This window comes from Ammospiza caudacuta, chromosome 7 (assembly GCF_027887145.1).
Source record: "Ammospiza caudacuta isolate bAmmCau1 chromosome 7, bAmmCau1.pri, whole genome shotgun sequence".
In the NCBI taxonomy this organism is placed as follows: domain Eukaryota; kingdom Metazoa; phylum Chordata; class Aves; order Passeriformes; family Passerellidae; genus Ammospiza; species Ammospiza caudacuta.
Window position 1 is genome coordinate 402,798 of NC_080599.1, and position 19,738 is coordinate 422,535.

Below are 19,738 nucleotides of genomic sequence, written 5' to 3' on the forward strand. Positions count from 1 at the left end.
TCAGCACTGTCAGAGCTGGGCCCTCTCCCAGCGGGGTTGGAGCCTCTCCTGGGGCTGGAGGCACCTGCAGGAATTCCCAGTGCCCAGGAGTGGCTCTGCAGCCCTTGGCTGTGACAGCTTCCCCAGCTGCTGTGTGGGTCTGGGGGATGGTAAAGGCTGAGGGTAAATGCTGCTGGATCTTTCTTAATCACTGCTGCAATCTTTGGTGGGGATGCTTTGGTGCATTGCTGAGCTGCTCCGTTTGTGATTCTTTGCTGCTCTGAACTGCAGGAAATGACACTGATTCCTTCAGCTGGAGTCTGTGTCTCTGCTGCTGACCCTGCCCACTGGTAAAACAAAACTGGCACAGTCTGGCCAGATCCCGACAAAATGTCACTTGTTCAGTGTCAATGTGAGGAATCAGTCCCATCAGAAATTGCCAGCTGGGAAGCCCTTCCCTGGAGTTCCCTGGCTCTGGAGTGGGCTGAGGTCAGAGCCCCGTGTGGGAGCAGTGGGGCAGTTGGGTAAAAGAAGCTGCACCCCTGGATGGCTTCAAATGCATCCAAAAATTGCACATGGAAAAGGAAAAGACCTTGTGGGTTTGGGCAGACAAGGGTGAATTTGTTGAGAGTACATAGGAAACAGCACCTTCAGAAGGAACAGTGCTTGTTGGAATGCTCCCACATGGAGCAACAGAAGAAGCTTTTAATCTTGAGCTCAGATGCACTTGTGCAAGTGAAATACCAATATAATAAATAACCATATACATATTTATAGGATAATAAGACTTTCATGTTTATATTTATAGATTTATATATATATATGTCTACATCTACATATCTACATATCTATATCTATATTTCTATATAAATATGTACATATAAAATGAGAATAATGTGAAATAGTGCTGACAATACTAATTTGGTATCTTTGGCTGCTCAGGGATGTAACACTAAATACCCTACAGGACAGGATCAGCCAGGACCCTCATGTCAGTGGTCAACTTTGGGAGATTAAATACAATGAAAAAGGGAGGAAGGGAGGGAATTGGCTATTTTTACAGGGTGTGCTGATACTGTGATGCAGATGACTTTGTTCCTGTGAAAAATACAGTGACTTTGCCTGCAGGGTTTTTCATGTACCAGACTATCCACAAGCTGCAGGATTGGTTGAAAGGGGGAAGGGGTTGTTAAAAGAGCAGGTGGAAAAATGAGGAGATGGGAACCTTTGTCCATGGAGAACCCATCTCCCAGATGTGCTCCATGCCCTTCACAATGGCCCACTGGGGAAATGGAACCCCCTGGCTGTGCACGGCTGCCCCCAGTTTGCAAATCCAGCCATGGGCAGTGAGACTTGGGCTGCCTGGGAAATTGTTCTGGCTGTGATGGCCCCTGGCAGGGCCAGCCCAGAGGCTGCAGGGCTGGGCCTTCATGCATTGGAATTCATTAGGACAAATTCAAAGCCAATGAGAGCTGTCAATTCTGAAACAGGAATTCAGATTCTTCCAGGACACTTTGCTTTGGTAACTGCTCCCTTGGAGCTTGGCCTTGCAAAGTGTTCCTGTCATGGCAGGAGGAACTGATGCAGAATATCCAGGAGAAATTACAGTAATTCTGTAAACAATAACAAATAAGATTGGATTATTCAACCCCATGACAGGGTAGCACAATTATTGATCTTGCAATTTTAAGAACAATTGTGAAAACAGGAGATCCACCTCCAGTCACCACCATTTGTGGAGATAAAGGGTTTGGATCCAGCAGCCCTAATAATGGAGCCAGAGTGTGGGTCTGGAGGCCAAAAGGCCCTCCCAAGGCAGCTGAAGGAGCAGCTCCTGGGAAAGACAGCTCTGAGTCCTGAAACCTGGGCAGGAACAATGGGAATGTGTCCCTGCAGCCAAGGATTCTGTGTGAGAACAAGTAGATCTGACAGGATATTGTTTTACACATCCTGCCAGACCAAATCTCCCTGTTTGCCCCAAGGGCCCCTGTGGAAAATGCTCTGATCCATGGGGCTCCATGTGAAGGCTGCTGTGACACTGAGGGACTTGCACAGGAATTCCATCCAGGAGCCTGGGTGCCCCTCAGGGACTGGGACCCGACCCCTTCCAGCCAGAGGGGAAAGGGCCCCCCAAGCCTTGTTAGCCACAGACAGCATGGGAAAGCTGAACAGCAAAGGGCCTGGGGGCATTATTCTGGAATTAAAAAGGTGCCAGCTCCAGGGATAACAGAGTTCTTGTTCCTAATTGGAATGAGATTGAGAAAAAAGAATGAAGAACGGTGTCGCTAAAGTACTACTGATGTCTGTAAGGTGTACCTTGATAGTCAGCCAGAATCTTTGTCTGCCACAAACACCTCTAGTGTTTCACCAAGGGATTGGTCATCAAAATGTAATGATGGGTTATGATGGATTGCTGAGCTTCCTTTGTAATTCTTTGCTAATGATGATGTGCTTTGCTGAGCTTATCCTTTTGTAAATCTCTGCAGCTGTGCATGATATAAATGACACAATTCCTTAAGCTGGTGTCTGTGTCCTTGGTAGTGACCCTGCCCACTGGAGAAACAGGGCCCCCTCTTGCCTAAGTGTTCCCTGAGAAGGCAAAAGCCCTCCCTCCAAAATTCCCCCCTTCCTCCCTGTTCCCCCCATTCACACCCTGAGCATGATGTGCTCTGGTCTGGGCTATGCCCAGGATCAGTTGGGGTCCCCTGTCCTGGCTGTGTCCCTGCCCAGCTGCCCCGCAGCCCCAGCCCCTCCCCAGCGTGGCTGACGAGGGGCAGGACAGGCCTTGGCTGTGCTGCAGCTCAGCAAGAACAAAACCATCTCTGCGTGCTCAGCCCTGTGCTCAGCACCCGGCCCAGCAGTGTCTCAGTGCCAGGGGCTGTGCCCTCAGTCCCTGCCAGGGGTTTCCATGGCAACTGCCAGGCCAGGTGACCCAGGTGTCCCCCCAGTGCCGGTTGCCATGGAAACAGTGCCCAGCCCCGTCCCTTTCTGTCTGGCTGACCTGGCCTTTGGCCCTGGCAGTGCCGGTGGCTGCTGGTTCCTGGTGCCAGAGCGGCCAGCGCGGCACAGGGCAGGTGGCCATGGCACAGCCCCCAGCAAGGGATCCCCTCTGGCTCTGGGCACTGACACCAGCCCTGAGCACGGGGCCAGGGCAGCTTTCCATGGCCACAACCATCACAACGGCTCCGGGCAGTGGTTGCCATGGCACCAAACCAAGGAATGGGTCCCATTTCTGCTGCCATGGCACCCGGTGTCACCAACGAGTATCGCTGCAACTGTACCCGGAACAGACCTGGCACTGCTTTGTCCCAGGGTTGCCATGGCAGCTGAGGACAGACACAGCTGGTGCTCTGCAAGGGCCCTGGGGGAGACGGGAAGGAGCAGCAGAGCAGGGGCTGATCCATCCCCAGTGCGCTGCACAGCCCAGGGCAGGGTCCCAGAGCGTCCTCATGGAGCTGCCAACAACATCCCCCCTCTGCAGCCCTGGCCTCTCCACAGCTCACACAGGTGCCCCATCCTTGCAGGCACACACACGGCAGCACTGGCTCAGCAGCCCCTGTTTGCATTGCACAGAGCAGGGGGAGCACCACATACTGTTGGTGTGGGGACATGAACCTGAGGGAGCACAAATGTCATCAGCCCCTGGGGGCCAGCGAGGGCTGGAAGGCACCAGGGAAAACACTCAGCTTTGTCCTGGCCTCTGCAGTCAGCCAGAAAGTTTGTTCCCATCAGCTGGGACTTTCCTGTCCCACTGCAGACGCTGTTGCTCAGAGCCAGGGCTGCCTGGCAGCCAGCACCAAACTGCCCTGAGCATTTCCTTGGCTTCACCTTTTCTTTCTTTACTCTTCCTGATACAAACTTCTTCCTCTTGCCGATCCCTGTTCCCTCTCCTGCAAACAGCCCATCCCTGTTTACCCTTTCCTCTCTGGCCCCACTCCCCTTTGCAGTTCCTGACTTGGCACCATGGGAATGTCCCTTGGGCAGCAGGATCATCCTACAAGTGCTGCAGGAATTGTCTGCAGGCTCCTGCAGTGCCTGGTGCTGCTCCCTTGCCAGAGGCACCCCAGGCCAGGGGGGCACATCTGGGCTGCTGTGTCTGCCTCTGGGGCTCCCTGTTCTGGGTAGTGAGGAGGAGCTGCAGAGGCTCTGCAGGACTGACAGGATGGGCTTTGGGGCTTGCAGGAGAAGCTGAGGGACGTGGACTGCTGGAACTTCTGAAGAGGAGGCCCAGGGCTCATCATGCAGCTGCTCCAAGGGTGGTTTCAGAGAATCCCAGAATCAGCAAGGGTGGAACAGGCCATGGAGATCATCAAGTACAACCTGTGCCCTGACACCGCCTTGCTTTGCCAGGGCCCTGCACTGCCACAATCATCAGAGAATCAGCCAGGCTGCAAAAGACCTTGGAGAGCATCAAGGCCAACCTGGGACCCAACACCACCTTGTCACCCAGACCATGGCACTGTGTGCCACATCCAGTCTTTCCTTAAACACTTCCAGGGATGGTGACTCACCCACCTCCCTGGGCAGCCCATTCCAATGTCAATTGTGTGGAGAATATTTCCTAATGTCCAGCCTAAATGTCTCCTGGTGCAGCTGAAGGCTGTGTCCTCTTGTCCTGTCACTGTTCCCTGGGAAAAGTGCCTGCGTCTCACCTGGCTGCACCCTCCTGTCAGGGAGCTGTAGAGAGCGATGAGGTCTCCCCTGAGCCTCCTCTCCTCAAGGATAAACAACCCCAGCCCCCTCAGCCACTCCTCACAGGACTTGTGTTCCAGACTCCTCCCCAGCCTTGTTGCCCTTCTCTGGACATGCTACAGCCCCTCCATGTCCTTCCTAAATTGGGTGTGCCCAGAACTGGACACAGCACTCGAGGTGCTGCCCAAGCAGTGCCCAGCACAGTGGAAGAATCCCTGCCCTGGTCCTGCTGGCCACACCATTCCTGATCCATAGGAGTGCCAGGGGTTGTACGAGGGAAATGGTGGGGGGGTGGTGGGGACAAAATGTTATTGATTGTTACTCATGAAGGGTCTTGATTTTCACGTGTATTCAGACTGCTTTAGAAGAGTCTGGGGGTCAATATCAATTGGATATTTCTGATATCAATCTATAAACAGGAAAAGAAAACCAAACTTGCATTGTTTTCAATATAGCAGATTCACTTTGAATACTCTTCTGAAATCTGTCTAATTAACCACAGAAGAATTGAAAACATAGATTATTCCCAGTGGTTTTTCCTGTTTGGGTATTTGAACAAATGAGCTTTGTTCACTGAATTCCTGAACTGAGGAGCTCCAGGAAGAAGCGGCCTCCGGAGTAGTAAAATTCATCAGCAATCTCCAAGTGGCTGAGGATCCATCCCCATCAGAGCAGCCAGGAACAGAAATGGGCTCAGCTTTGTGGCTGTCACAGCTTTGGCATGGGCCCTGGGCCTGGAGCAGGAGCAGCACTTGAGGGCCCCAGGGCCGGGGCTCTTGTGCTGCCCTTGGCAGATGGGATGGCAGCAGGGGCTGCAGAGCTCTCAGCACCTCAGGCAGAGCAGAGCAGGGCAGCCAGGGAGCCTCCTTTGGCCTTGGCCAAGCACCTTCCCCCATGGCTGGGGCTGAGTCCTGTGGCAGCTGCAGCTGCTGCTGTGCCCTTGCCAGGGGCTGAGGCCATGGGGCAGTGCCCAGAGCAGCCTGGCCTCAGCAGAGCTGTGGGGCCAGAGCTGGCTGGGCTGGGCTGGGGAGAGGCTCTTGGTGCTGCCCAGAGCTCAGGACAGCTGGCAGAGCTTGCAGGGAGCTGGGCTCAGAGAGCCTGGCCCAGAAACCATCAGTGTCCATCTCAGCCTGGCTGAGCGTGCAGGGGCCAAGAAGAGCACCCCAGAGTCTGCAAGTTCTCTGTGTGGGAGTTGAGCTTGTGAGCCCCTGAGCCCTGCCAAGTGCTGGGGCTGCACCTCTAGCTCTAGAGATGTGATAGATGGGAGCAGGGACAAATAATTCCTGCTGGATTTTTTACTGTGTTTGCTTATACAGGTTCCCTGGAGTCATATATAGATGAGCTGTTTTTTTTCAGATAACTCAGGTAAAGTGATAAGAATAATATTTTTACCTGAAAATAATACTTCACACATAATACATAATAAGGAAGAAAAGACACATAATCAGAAGAGCATCTGAGTTTTTAAGAGCGTGACACTCATTGATGTCCCAGCAGTCAAACCTGTTCAAGTTCTTTCTTCAGGGTTCCTTGAGATGAGAGGTGACCACCAGAAGCCAAGGCCAGCAAGAGCTCTCTGTCCTGGCAGCTTTTTTCTGGGAGAACCCTTGCATGCAGGGAATTTTCGATGGGAGTATCTATTTTGGCTTTGCACACCTGGAAGGACAAATGGTTCTTTTCCATAGGAAGGAAAGCACTGGGTTCCAGTTCTCTAGGGACTGATGAGAGGCAGCCTTCAACATTCCAAGATCAGCTGGGCCTGTCAAGTGGGCCCTGGGTGGCCAAGCTAGCCAGACCTGTTCCATGTTCCCTTGGTTTCATGGTGCTCTGCTGTATCATAATGTTCTCCCTGCTTCTGCAGTGTCACAGTGGCCCCGTGCTTCCAAGAGGCCCTGCAGGGTCCCAGAGGCCCTTTGGTTCTGTGGGGCCCCACAGTGTCACAATGGTCTCCATGGTTCCATGGGGCCTTGCAATGCCCCAATGCTCTCCATGGATCCAGTGGTCCTTTGGCTCCACAGGGCCCTAAAATGCAGCAATGGCCACTTGGTTCCAAAAAGCCCTGCTGCTTCACACTGGCCCCTTGGGACCATGCAGCCCAACAGAGCCACAAAGATGTCCTTGGTTCCACAATCCACACAGTGTCACAATGGTTCCTTGGATTCATGAGGCCCTGAAGTGTCATCATGGTTCCACAGGAAGGAAAGAATGGAGGCCCAGTCTTCCAGGAGCTGATAAACAGCAGCCACTAGAGGCCAAGGCCAGCCAGATCTGTCTGTCCTGGCAGCTTTTATCTGGAAGCAACAGAATAAATATCTTGTATCTCAGATATAAATATTCTGTATCCCAGATATACGGGATTTTGGGGGAAGAATGCCAATTTCAGCCCATGACAATCCGGATGAGGCAGCCAGTTCTTTCCCTCAGGAAGGAAAGGACAGAGCCCCAGTGTTTCCAGGGCAGATTAGAGGCCACCACCAGAGGCCAAACTGAGCCAAGCCTGTCTGTCCTTGCAGCTTTTGTCCAGGAGAAACCCTTGCATGTAGGGAATTTTGGAGAAGTACCAATTTTGTCCAGAGCTGTGAGCAGAGGCTGAAGGAGCTGGGCTGGCCCAGCCCAGAGCAGGGAAGGCTGAGGGGCTCCCCATCCCAGCCAGGCAGTGCCAGCAAGGAGCTGATGGAAAACACAGAGCCAGGCTCTGCACAGGGGGCTGGGGGGAGACAAAAACCAATGGATGGAAGGGGAAAGAGGGGAGATCAGCCAGGACAGGAGGAGATGAAATGAGTCAGGTTGGTTTCAGCATTTCCTCACCACCAAGAGAAGCCTGACTCCCTTCTCCATCCACCACTGACAGCTTTGCAAGTCAGGAATTATTCAAGCTGTTCTGTCCTCACTCCAGGATGAGAATCCTGGTACAAGAACTTAATTGTGTTTACATCTATCACAGAACCATGTTTGTCTGACAGTGATTTTAGTATGGAAATCACTTGTGAATGGTGGACTCACCAGACACTGCTGGGACATTGCACATAGCTCAGGGAAGGGCGTAATTGTTATTAAATTGTGTCCTGTTCAACTATGGTCTGTTGGCCATGAAGAGAAACTTTCTCTGCCTCCGAGTCTCACCAGTTCCTGACCCCAAAAGGACACAAACCTGATGAGTTGTGGTTCCCACCACAACTCATAGCACCTCCCTCCATACTCAGAGCAGAGCTCCCCTTTCCCAGAAAGTGCCTGGCAATTCAGGGATGAAGGAAACTGGATAGGACGTGGGGATCAGGGGCAGGGCAGAGCCATGGAGAGGAATGGCTTTTGCATTTGATGGAGCTGTTCCTTCCCTTGCCTTTGTTGGCTGACAATAAATATACATCCCTCTGTGTCTTGGGCAGCTCCTTCCCCAAGGGAAGCTGGTGGGAGTTGGAGCCAAGGAGCTGAAAGCTGCAGGTGCATCCTGGGCTGGAGGGAGCTCAGATTTGCACAAGGCTGCTCTGAGTGCCAGGGCTTGGATGGGGGAAATGGTGGGGTGGGGGTAGGGACAGAGTCTGATTGATTGTCAGCCATGAAGGGTCTTGATTTTCATATCTATTCCAACTGCATGAGGAGGTACTTGGATTCAGTGTCAATTGGAGATTGCACATATCAATAAATTAACAGGAAAGTAAAACTAAATAGGATCTAAAAAAATCTCTTCTCGCTGTCTTTTTAAATACCATGTATTCACTTTGAATACACTACTGAGATCTACCTAACCACGAAAGATTTGAAAATTAAAATCAAATTATCCCCAGAGGCTTGGCTTCTCAAGTTGTTCTCAATGTTAATGAGCCCTGGGACACTGAATTGCTGCACTGAAGAACTGAAGGCTGAACAAGCCTCTGGAGCAGGAAAATTCAGCAGCAGCCTCCAAGGTGCTGAGGATGTCAGCAGCCCCCACTGAGGCCATCCCTTCCCAGCAACCATGGGTGAATGGGCAGACAAGGAGAGCGTCCCTGGGGCTGGGGCAGCACAACTCAGAGGCACCAGCGGCTCCAGCTGGGAAATGGAGTGTGGAATGTGGCTGGGAAAGCCCTGCCTGGGCTGTGCCAAGCAGGACAGACAAGCTCTGACTTCCATCTCCCAAAGAACTCTCTCAAGGAGACATTTAAAAGGATTTACAGCTGTTTGTGTAGTCTGAGTTGCATGCACTGGAGAAATACCAACAGGAGCTCTCAAGAGCTTAAAACAAAAAAACAGCCTTTACTGGCAACTTTAGAAATACAGAGAAACTGTGGCAAAAGTTCAATTGATGTTCAATGAACAGAAAACACTTCCCAAAGCATTACCTTGGCCCATTCTACTTCACAAACTCTAAGCCTGTCCAATTTTAAGTTAATCAAAATTTGCTGGAAGAGGTAATTTGAAGAAGGAGAAGATGACACAGAAAGAGAGAAAGAAATGAAAAAAGATACAGAGCAGCACACACAGCTACCAACTCCTGGATTCCAGCACTGTTCAGGTGGACATTCCAAGAGCAGGTAGGGTCAAGATGTGTGCTTGCCTTGTGGTCAGCCTCAAATTACCCTTGGTCTCCCTGAGCCCTTCCCCCAGGTGGGACTTGGGCTCATTTTGTCCCTCAGGAGCTGGGCATGGGGCTGCAGAGGCGGCTGAGGAGCATTGCCTGTGCTGTGCCAGGGACTGGCAGCCACTGCTGGGCTGGGATAGAGGCTCTGGGGGGATTGGGGTTCCAGGGTAGGGCAGGGCTGGCGTTCCAGGGCAGGGCAAGGGTGGACCTGCCCCTTCCTCCCCATAACATGAAATGATTCAAGACAACAATCTCCTCCAGTCTCTCACAGTAGGGCAATGTTGGAGGTGGATATCCCAATTCTGGCCATGTGCACCTGGACTAGAAGGACAGTACTTTCCCACAGGAAGGAAAGCACAGATCCCCAGTATTTGGAAGGCAGGTGAGAGCCTCACTAGGCCCAGGCCAGTCAGACTTGCCAGTAATAGCAGATTTTGTCTTGGATCAGTCTTTGGATATAGGGAATTTTGGAGGTGGAACCCCAATCTCAGCCATGGGCAACTGGAGAAGCAGGACAGTTCTTTCCTATAGGAAGGAAAGCATGGAGCCTTCCCAGGGTTTTTCAGGATAGAAGAGAGGTGATCCTTGTGAAACCATTGCCAGCCAGACATGTCCTGGCAATATTCCTTTTGGAACAATCCCTGGATATAGGGAAGTTTGGAGGTAAAATCCCAATTCTGGCCATGAGTTACTGGAGGAGAAGACGACTTCTTTTCCATAGAAGGGAAAGTACGGAGCCCCAGTGTTTCAATAGCAGAAGAGGCCCTCAAAATGCCAAGGTCAGCTGGATCAGTCACGTGGCCCCTGGGAGGCCAAACCACGCAGACCTGCTCCGTGTTCCCTTGGTATTGTGGGGCCTCACAGTGTCACAATGGTGTCTTGGATCCATGATGCCCCACAATGCCATAAGGGTGACTTGTTTCTACAGTGTCCCACAGTGTCACAGTGGCCCCCATGTTCCAGAAGGCCCTGCAGTGTCAGCTTGGTCCCAATGGTTCCATGAGCCTTGCATGTCACTATGGTCTCCATGGTTGCCCAGTCCCCACAATGTTACATGACTCCTATATTCCATGTGCCCTGCAATGTCACAATGGACCTTTAGACCCTGGGGGTTTGCAGTGTCACAAAAGTCTCCTTTGGCTCCACAGTGTCACAATGGACCGTTGATGACCCTCTGTGTCACCCTGGATCTTTTGGTTCCATGCAGCCCTGCAGTGTCACAATGAACCCTTGGAACCATGAGGTTGTGAAGTGCCTTATTGGTCTCTCCATGGTTCCATGAGGCCTTGCAATGTCACAACGGTCCTTTGGCTCCATGGGGTCTAACAGTGTTACAATGGCCCCTTGGTTCCATGACACCCCCAAGTGCCAAAACGGTCTCCAGGGTTCCATGAGGCCCAGCAATGTCACAAGGGCCCCTTGGTTTGATGGGGCCTCTCAGTGTCACAATGACTCCTACATTCCATGGAGTCACACAGCATCAGAACAGTCTTCTTGGTTCCATGAGGCCCAGCAATTTGACAGTGCTCTCCATGATTCCATGAGGCCCCACAGTGCCACAATGGTCCCTTGGTCTCACAGGGCCCCACCGTGTCACAATGGTCCCTTGGCCTCACAATGCCCCACAGTGTCACAATGGTCCCTTGGTCTCACAGGGCCCACAGTGTCACAATTGTCCCTTGGTTCCATGGGCCCTGTGCTGCTGCATTCCCCTCTCCCCTTCTCAGGCAGCCCTGCCAGCTGAGAAATGCTCCCTGGGCCTCAGCCTTGGCCAACAGCCCCTGGGCTCAGCTCCTCTGCAGCTCATCACAAACACTGTCTGCTCCAGGCACTGCTGCTGCCCAACCAGCTCCTGGTTTCTTTAGCAGCAGCCCTGGGAACTGGTTTTGTTCTCTCCGTAGCACAACATCCCTGTTCTCACACTGCCAAAGAAAGCTGCTGATGCCAAGTGTGGCCAGGATGAACCATTGCTGGGACTGCAGTCCCTCTCTTGGGCCCTGCAAACAGCGCTCCAAAAGGAGCCCTTGGAGCTCTCCTGGGCCAGCGACTCCCTCTGAGTGGGGCCTCTTCCAGCTGGGAACTCTCCCGTTTGCTGCACTCAGGGATCCTGAACAACGACGGAGCCTGGGCCGATCCCCCCACTCCTCCAGACTCAACCCTTTGTCCTTTGCTGGGGAGATGCCAAAGCATCAGCAGTGAGCATTGCCTGCCCTCAGGGGAATTGCTCCCGGGTGCCTTGCACTGACTCTTTGTGTCTGTGTGCACACCGGAGTGCCTGTGCTGGGGAAATGTGGCAGAAATGCTGCTCTCTGAGGGGCTTGAGTGCCTTGGATAGCTGAGTCAGTCAGATATCCAGATATCAGCAAGAAAGGTTAAGTCACAAGGTCTAAGCTAAATTAAATGCTGCTAAGAGTTGTTCTTTTGCTAAATTGTTCCATTTTATTTAAGTTATTGGTTAAGTTAAATATTGTTAAGTGTTATTCCTCTGTTAAATTGCTAAGTCATAGGTTATAAGTTCGGTTAAAAAGTGTTAAATGCTGTTGTTTTGCTAAACTTTGATGTTTAAGGTATCGGTCACATTTAAGGTTTAAGTCCTGTTAAGTTTGAGGCCTGTTAAGCCTTTGGGCCGTATTCCTTTTATCCTTACCCTCACTTGTATCACACACACAGAGGGATATTTCTCGGTTAATTTCTGGTTTGATTGCCTGGATTCTGTTTGGTTTTGTTGTTGCTTTGTTTCCTTGTTGTGCCTGAAGTGTCCAGTCAGGAGCAGAGTGACTCTTGCCAAGGAACTTTGTGCTGCTGTCCCGTAATATTCAGTCTGGTTTTTGCTGCTCCCTTGCTGGGGATTTTTTCAGCGCTCTCAAGGCCTCGTTTGCAGCAGGGTGAAGGAGCCCTGGCCCAGGCTCTGGCCCTGGGGGACACAGGGATGCTGCCGGGGGGTCCCTGTCCCCCTGTGCCACCCCCAGGGCCCCGGCCCCCTGTCCCCGTGTCAGGCTCTGGGGTCGATCTCATGGAACATCCTCTGGGGGAGGCTGCGGAGCCGGGGGAGGGGGGACCCGGGGGGACAGGGGACCCCGCTGTGCACGAGCAGGGTTGGACTGCTCTGGGGGGAGCTGTGAGGGGGGCTGGGGCAGAGTGACCTCCTCAGTGCCCTCACACAGCCCCTGTGATGTCACACAGCTGCCTCTATGATGTCACACAGCCCCTGTGATATCACACTGCCCCTGTGGTGTCCCAGAGCCAACTCTGAGACGCCACGCTATGATGTGATACAGCTGCTCTGTGATGTCACAGAAGTCTCTGTGATGTCAGAAAGTCACTCTATGATTTCACAATCTCTCCTGTGATGTCACAGCCTGCTCTATGATGTTACACAGCTACCCAGTGTTGTCACAGCCCACTCCCTGATGGCCACCTTCTGTGATGTCAGGATCTGCTCTATGGTTCACACCCTACTCTATGATGTCACAGCCAGCTCTGTGATGTAACAACCCCCTCAGTGATGTCACAAAACCCTCTCTGTGATGTCATACTGACACTCTGTAAGGTCACAGCACATACTCTGACCTCACAGTCTGCTCTATGATGCCATAGAGCCATGCCATGATGTCACAGCCTGTTCTGTGATGTCACACAGTCCCCTCTATGATGCTGTAGCTGCTCAGTGACCTCACACAATAAACTCTGTGATGTCACAGCCCAATCTGTGACCTCACACAGCCCGCTCTGTGCTGTCACACAGCCCCTTGCTGACATCCCAGCTGCTCTGTGGCTCTGTGACACAGCCACAGAGGTGCTGCTGTGACACAGCCCCCTCTGGACATGACACAGCCCCTGCCAGTGCTGAGCCCCTGTGAGCTCTGTCTGTGCCCTGCTGGTGTCCCTGAGGGGCCCTGGCAGTGCCCCAGCCCTGCTGGGCTGTGCACAGGAGCTGCTCCTGGCCAGAGCTGTCTCTCTGCAGCATTGCCCTTGCCAGGAGCTGCCTCTGGGCCAGGAGCCCGGCCCAGCTCAGCTGCACAGACACAGCACAGGGACTTTAATGAGCCTCTGGGGATTTGGTGCTCTTTGCATCAGACTCAGTCCCTTGGAGTGTGCTCAAAAAACCTTCTCAGGGACTCAAAAAGAGGGTGATACACTGAAGTTTCTCATACTTTAAATAGATCCATCTGAGGGACAGGACTGAGAAAATGTCCCCAGGTTCCAGGTAGAGCAGAACACTGGTGGCAGTGATGACAGCTGGGGACAAGCGAGGGAAAGGTGTTTCTGCTGCTGAGCAAACCTGCACCTCTGTCCCTGCAGGCTCTCAGCACCCCCGGCTGCCCCACGTGGCTGGGCCCTTCCTTTGCTGACAGCTCTGCCTCCTGCCTGCCCCTGCCTGCCCACACAGAGCCTTGGGCTGCTCCAGGCTCCTGCTGGGGACGTGCTGCAGCCAGCCCTGCCCTGCCAGGGAAATTCGTTTCTGCTGGTGTTCAGTCTGGACCTCCCAAGCTGCACTTGGTGCTATTAGGTCTTCTTCAGGCTTATTCCTACTATGAAGAAAAGCTCCAGCCTCTCTGAAACCACCCATCCATCCCTCCCAGGCTATTCCCTTTCAGTCCTCAGTCTCTACACCACTGACCACAGAGGCCGCAGACTCTCCCTGCTGGTTTTGTGATGAGGCCTCCAAATCCCATCTTGGGAGATTTTTGAGTCCTCTCCAAGGTCTGTGAAAAGGGAAAAATAGCATTCTAAGTTATTTTCTCGTAAATCCTACAGTGACAGAAAACAAGTCAGTATCTTTAAACTGAATGGGGACAAATTAACATTTGTTAGAAAGAGGAAATATTTTATAAATATGAGAGTGGCACAAAATGGCAACCGTTTTTCCAGAGAAGTGGATTCCCCATCCCAGGAATTGTCCAAGAGCAGGAGCTTTGTGCAGCCTTGCCCATTGAAACCCTCTCATCTCCAGTGACAGAATTCCTGCATTGTGGGTTCTCTGATGTGCTGGGTGCCCTCACAAGGCTTCTGGCCAGAATGTCTGCTGAGGGCAGCCAGGCTGCTGCAGGGGCAGTGACCTCACAGCCATCACCATGGCAGCCCTGTGCCCTGGGCCTGGCTCTGCCCTTTCCTCTGCCCCTGCCTTGGCTCTGCTGCCATGAAGAGTTTTGTCATTAATATCTTGTCCCCAAGGTGCTGGGGCCAATGGGCTTCCCAGTCAGGCTCCTGGAGCAGAAGTGGCTTTTCAGAGCCCAGCCAGGAATGATCCCTGAGGCAGCAGCTCTGCAGAGGTGGCCACCAGGCTGGGCTGCCAAGGGAGGCTTCTGGCCATGGCCTGCAAGCAGCTGCTGCTGCCAAGGTGCCTTTGGTGCCTCAGGCTCTCCCTGGCACAGCTCCCAGCACAGCACTCTACCCTTGTGCCCGAGCCCTTCCCTGTGCTGGGGCTGGCCTGGGGCTTTTCCTGCAGCGGGACCTGCCGTGCTCATGGCACAGGAAAGGCAGTTCCTGCTGGAGCAGGAGGCTCTGCCTGCAATGGGCTCCAACAACTCCAACAAGGCCCTGTTTGCAAAGCCCCCAGTGGGAAATGAAGTAGGGGTGTCACACTGCTTTGTGGGTGAATAATGCTGAAACCAGCCTGACTCCTCCATCCCAAAGTTTAACATCCTCAGAGGGAGCAGAAGCTGTGGCAGAGCTGGAAAAATCCCCAGAGAAAGGAACAACCAAGTGACACCACTGAGAGCTTCTGCAGAGCTGCTGAGCTGGCCCAGCCTGGGCACATCTGACTGACAGGGCAGCACCTCAGACGAGAAAAGCCCCATCCCATATTTTAATGGCAGCATCTCCTGACATTTCCCTTCTTGAGGGGTGTGGGGATTCCTCCCAGCGGTGGGGACACCCTCAAGGTCACTGCTCCAGGCTGAGCCAAAGGGAATTGCCCATGGTCATTGGTCTAGGGGAGTGACATCAATCTCTGCTTAATTACAGGTTTTGCTTAATACAGTTGCTTTGAAATAATTTCCTAGTGCTCTGAATAATATATTTTACGTCTCTTACATCCTGGCATAAATATGTCTGATTAAGGCAATTTTGTCTAATCATTACCATAATAGAGGATACATATTTATATAAATATATCTGCCCATGACAGGAACCCTGTGAGTGTCTGAGACATCCTGGGTCTTTGGCAGCCTGGGGACTCCTGGGATGTCACCATGGAGCCCCCGTGAGTGCCTGTGACAGACCGGTGCCTTTGCAGCCCAAGGTGCCCTGGGATGTCACCATGGAATGGCTGAGACTGCCTCTGACCACAGGGCTCTTTACCATCCTCAGAAAGCCCTGGGAGGTCTCCATGGAGCCCCTGTCTGTGCCTGTGAGATTCCAGCTCTGGAACAGCTTGGAGACTCTTGGAAAGTCCCCAAGGAACCCCTCTGAGGGCCTGTGACAAATCTGATCTTAAGCAGGCAACCATCAGCAGCCCCCTTTTGCTATGGTCAGTTTCCATGGCAACCATCACCAGCCCCCTGTTGCTATGGTCAGTTTCCATGGCAACCATCACCAGCCCCCTGTTGCTATGCTCAGTCCCTTGGCAGCTCCATGGATACCCCATGCCAGGGATGGTTGCCATGCACACCAGCTCAGGCCACAGCCCGTTGCCATGGCAACCATTGGCAGCCCCATCCCCAGGCTCATGGGATCCCAGAACCACAGAATTGGCTGAGCTGGGAGGGACCCATCAGGATCCTCCAGTCCAACTGCTGGCCCTGCACAGGACACCCCAACAATGCCAGCCTGGGCCTGGCAGCGCTGTCCAAATGCTGCTGCAGCTCAGAGAGCCCTGGAGCTGGGACCCTTCCCTGGGGAGCCTGGGCAGGGCCCCAGCAGCCTCTGGGCAAAAACCTTTTCCTGACATCCAACCGGAGCCTGCCCTGACTCAGCTGCAGCCGTTCCCTTCACTCCTGTCCCTGGGCACCAGAGGGAAGAGGTTCCCACAGCCCCAGCCAGGGACCCGCTTCCAAGGCTGTTGCCATGGCCACCAGGGCTGGGACCAGCTGGGATGCTCGGTTTCAATGGGCCGGGGTTCAGAAATGGGATTCCCCAATTTCCTGACCCCGCTAAAACCACGCTGCCCTCACTGCCGTCCCACCTCCCATGGAAAGCACAAAGGCAAAGATCCCGGGCTGGGATAATGTGGGATCTCAGCACCTCAGGACTGAGGTGCAGAGTGACCGAGACCACCCTTGGGGCTCTCGGGAGTCCTGGAATGTTGCCAGAAGTGTCTGGTGGCTGGACTTTGATCCTTCACAGGAGACGACACCTGTATGAGGATAGGAGGATTTCACTGGGGTAAATGGTGAAGGGATAATTTAATTAGAGTGTAAGACACACGGTTTAGGATTTCTGTACAGGGGGGTCTAAAGAAGTAAGATGGAGGAATTGGGGCGTGTCCTGTTCTTCTTCTTCTTCTTGGCCTCCATCTTCTGTGGTGATGCTGGCACTTTGGGATTGGTTATTACTAAAAGTGCATTGGTTAATAAGGGTAAAAGGTATTGGGGAAAAAATGATAAATATTGTATACGTAACTTTGAGTATAAAGATAGGTGACCGCCCCGGGGGCGCTCAGTGTGCTCATGGCTGGCTGCTGTGCAGACCTCTGTCAGGCCAAGAGAAAATCTTTTAGATAAACAATTAATAAACACCGAGACCGAGAGAAGATCTGGAGCCTCTTCTCGTCCTTTGAAGCGCGGGTTGTCCAAGACCACCCCGGGCCTTTCCAGGTCACCTAAACAGCTGAGAAACTGACAGGAGAAGAACAATTTATTAGGAACAGGAACAAGATAAGGGACAAACAGAACTGAAACAATATTGATAACAGAAGGGATAAATGAAACAGTTCACTGGGAAAACTAAAACACAACTCACTGGGTATTCCTGGCCACAATTTCCCCTGTTTGGAAAGGACACCCTTCTTCTCAGGGAGAGACAGAGAGTGTGTCCCTTTTCTGCACCTGGAAATTCTCTGAGGTGGGAGTGAATGTAATGACACAGCCATGATAAGACCTTCATGTTTTTCAATGCCACATCATGACACTGGTAGGGGCAGGGAAAGGGACTGGTGTCTTCCCAGCATGGATCATGGGGAACATGGATCACCAGGGCTATTCCCAGTGTGGGTTCTCCCATGGGGGATGAAGCTGGAGTGGTGGATGAAGCTGTTCCTGCATTTGTGGCATTTTCAGGGATCCCTTACTGGTGGCTCCGTTGGTGTCTGGTCAAGTGAGAGCTACTGGTGAAGCTCTTCCCACACTGGGGACACTCGTAGGGCCTCTCCCCTGTGTGGATGCGCTGGTGGATGATGAGGGTGAAGTTGTGCTTGAAGCCCTTCCCGCGCTCAGGGCAGTGGAAAGGCCTCTCATCTGTGTGAATCCGCTGGTGCTGGAGGAGACTGGAACTGGTCTGAAACCTCTTCCCACATGTGGCGCACTGGTAGGGCCTCTCCCCTGTGTGGATGCGCCGGTGCTTGATGAGGTCGGAGTTGTGCTTAAAGCCCTTCCCACACTCAGGGCAGAGGAAGGGCCTCTCCTCAGTGTGAATCCGCTGGTGCTGGAGGAGATTGGAGCTGGTCTGAAACCTCTTCTGACACTGGGAACACTCGTAGGGCTTCTCCCCAGTGTGGATGCGTTGGTGGGTCACAAGGTTGGATCTGTAGCTGAAGCCCTTCCCACACTCCCCACACTTGTAGGGCCATTCCCCAGTGTGGATCATCTGGTGGCTGATCAGGTGGCAGCTCCGCCTAAAACTCCTCCCACACTCGAAGCACTTGTGGGGCTTCTCCCCATCATGAAGCTGCTCATGGACCACCAGCTCTGAACTCTGGCTGTAGCTCTGCCCACCTTCCTGGCTCAAGGTGGCTCTTTCTTCTTCAGAGCACCCTGAGCTGGGTTTGGAGCCCCTCCTCATGGGGGATGTCTGAGGTTTTTCTTCCCTGTTGGATTCCTGTGCGCTAGAGTCACTCAAAACGGCCTCTTTCACGAGGTTCTGCCATGCAGATTTTTCCTCCCTGGTCTCCATCCTCAGTTCCTTCCCTGGGGAAGGAAGGACAAGGACAGGATTGGATTTGCCTCCATGCCAGAGGGAAGGGGAAGGAGATTCCCCCAGTACATCCCCAGCAGGATGGGGTTGGCAGCAGGGTTGTCCTGCAGCCAGGGGCTGTGCTGGGCTGGGAGATGGAGCAGGAGAGAGGGGGAAATAGGAAATGACTTCCTCCTCACCTATCTGGGTGTCCTGGGGATCCTTCCTCTTCCTCACAGCCTCCTTCTCCATCCAATCAAGGTTTGGAAATGGGAAATCCTGTTCTGGGAAGAAAACAAAGGGTGTGCACATTGTCTTTTGTACTGGTTTGAAGGCAAACCTGGGGATGGTCTTAACCAGAATTACAATTTAAAAGAAAACTAAGATCAAGGCAATGATACAGAAACACTGCCTTAAACTGACAGAGTCAGGATATAACCTGACACCCTGTTGGTCAGGGTGGTGGCAGCAGTTCCAGTAAATGGTGGCTGCAGTCCTGTTGGAGAGATGAACACAACTCTGTCGAAGCAGTGATCCTGTAGAAGGGTCTGGTCTTCCTCTGGATGTCCAGTGGTGGCTAGGGAGTTCTCGTCCTCTGGGAATTCAGTAAGCAAACTGCTCCTGGTGTAGCAAAGTGTCAGCTTATATCCAGGTAGGAATGCTTGGATCCTCCCCCTGGGCGGAGCATCCCACAATGGGAGGATGGAATTTTATCAGTTCTGCAGTGACATTTAATGGCCCATTCACAGTAGATATCTCCCCTGGAGGGCATTATCAGGGCTGAGTCATGAACCAAGATTCTCGTCCACTTCTCTCACCCTGAAGACCTTCATCAGGTCGCTGTAATAGAAGGACAACAAAATATTTTCTTTACACTCCGGGCCCACAAAGGCGATTTACCTCATCGGTTCTCCCATAAGTCACTCAGAGGAAGCTGCAGCCCAGTTTCAAAGAGTTCCTCCAGAGAGAACCACAACCTCCTCAGAGGAGGGAACCATGCTGTTGTCAAAGGCACTTGGGGTCAGAGAACAGTGCCTAAACTCACTGTGCCAAAATAATTTCACAGTCTGGTGAGTCTGGTTAAGAAAAGTGTTAGAGAGATTCCTCTGCCCCAATTAAGGTGATAATGAGACCAAACCCAAAATGAATTTTATTGAACAGTAAATGGGATAGAAAAGGGGGGACAGGAAGGGAATGACAGGAAAAAGAGCCCTCCCCTGGGGCAGGGCAAGTGTGACATTGTCCCCTGTATGCGTGGCCTTCCCGGGGTGGGGGTTTTACAGCTGAGCCAGTTTGGGAAAGGGGGGTAGTGTTCACCCCCTGAGCAGGGATTACCCCACTGATTCAGGTTGCCATGCAAGATGTAACCAAATGCATGTTTTCAATCCCCACCTTCAGCAACTGCTATAAACAGGTGGGGCAGTGTTCTTTATCTCTTCCATGACTCAGCCCTGATAA

General features: G+C 52.6%; 1 pseudogene; it reads right to left on the reverse strand.

The window, feature by feature from the left end:
• LOC131560141 (zinc finger protein 850-like) overlaps positions 1-19,738 on the reverse strand; it is an 886,257-nt pseudogene that overhangs the window by 76,264 nt on the left and 790,255 nt on the right.